We start from the raw sequence: 1,589 nt of genomic DNA, 5'->3' as shown, positions 1-1,589 counted from the left end.
TATGATGATCAATTCTGATGGACGTGGCTCTTTTCAATAATGAGATGATTGAGGCAGTTCCAATGATCTTGGGATGAAGAAAACCATCTGCACCCAGAGTGGGAACTGAGTGTGGATCACAAAATAGCATTTTCACTGTTTTTGTTGTTGTTTGCTTGCATTTTTTTTTCTTTCTCAGTTTTTTTCCCCTTTAGATCTGATTTTTCTTGTGCAGCAAGATAATTATACAAATATGTATACATATATTAGATTTAACAATATTTTAAACATATTTAACATATATTAGATTATTTGCCATCTAGGGGATGGGGTGGAGGGAAGGGGGGAAATTTGGAACACAAGGTTTTGCAAGAGTCAATGTTAAAAAATTATCCATGTGTATGTTTTGATAATGAAAAGCTTTAATAAAAAAAATAAATTTAGCTCAGTTCCTTATATATTTGAGGTCTTTATCAGAGAACTTTGCTATAAAAATTTCCTCCTGTTTTCTGTTTTTCTTCTAAATTTGACTGCATTAATTTTGTTTATTTAAGCTTTTTAAATTTCATGTAATCAAAATTATCCACTTTACTTTCCATGATCTTTTGTATCACTTATTTGATCAAACTAATCCCCTATCTAATAGACATAATAAGTACATTTTCCTATGCTCCTCTAATTTTCTTATGCTATGACCCTTTCTGTCTAAGTCATTTATCCATTTTAACTGTATCTTGACATACAATATGAGATATTTGTTTATTCTTAATTTCTGCTAAACTGCTTTCCAGTTTTCCCAGCAAGTTTTCTTAAATGTTGAGTTCTTACCCCTAAAGTTTGGATCTTTGGCTTTATCAAAAACTATATTTTTATTATTGTAACTCAATTGTTTTCAATCATATCTAACTGTGTCCTTATTTGTGGTTTTCTTGGCAAAGATACTAGAATAGTTTACAGGCAAACAGGGTTAAGTGTCTTTCTCAGGGTCATAAAGTCAGATCTCCTGACTCCAAACCATGTGCTCTATCCACTGTACCACCTATAAGCTCCATTACTACTGTGTTTGTGAATTTATTCCATTCTACAGATTCACAGCTTTATTTCTTAACCAATACCAAATTGTTTTTGATGATTACTGCTTTATAATATAATTTGAGTTCTGGTATTGCTAAGCCATGTTCAATTAAAAAAAATATATTCTTGACTTTTGTTCTTCCAGATGAATGTTATTTTTTTTCTACCTCTATAAAATAATTTTTGGTAATTATATTGGTATACATAAGATAAATAGAAAATCATTAAAAGGAAAAAGGCACTGGAATTAAGAGGGGTTGAGAAAGTCTTCCTGTAGAAGATGGGATTTTAGTTGGGAGTTGAAGAAAGTCAGGGAAGCCAGGAGACAAAAGATAAGGAGAAAGAAACTTCTAGCTGTGTGACCCTGAGCAAGTCACTTAACCTCAATTGCTTCAGGGGGAAAAAAAAGTAAGGAGAAAGGATAGGAGGAGAGCCAGAGAAAATGCTTAGAGCTGAGAGAGATGGAGTATCTTGGTCATACAACAGCAAGGAGGCTAGTGTCATTAAATGAAAGACTATGTGGCAGAGGGTAAGAT

This window comes from Antechinus flavipes, chromosome 4 (assembly GCF_016432865.1).
Source record: "Antechinus flavipes isolate AdamAnt ecotype Samford, QLD, Australia chromosome 4, AdamAnt_v2, whole genome shotgun sequence".
NCBI lineage: Eukaryota > Metazoa > Chordata > Mammalia > Dasyuromorphia > Dasyuridae > Antechinus > Antechinus flavipes.
This window is presented reverse-complemented; position numbering follows the sequence as displayed.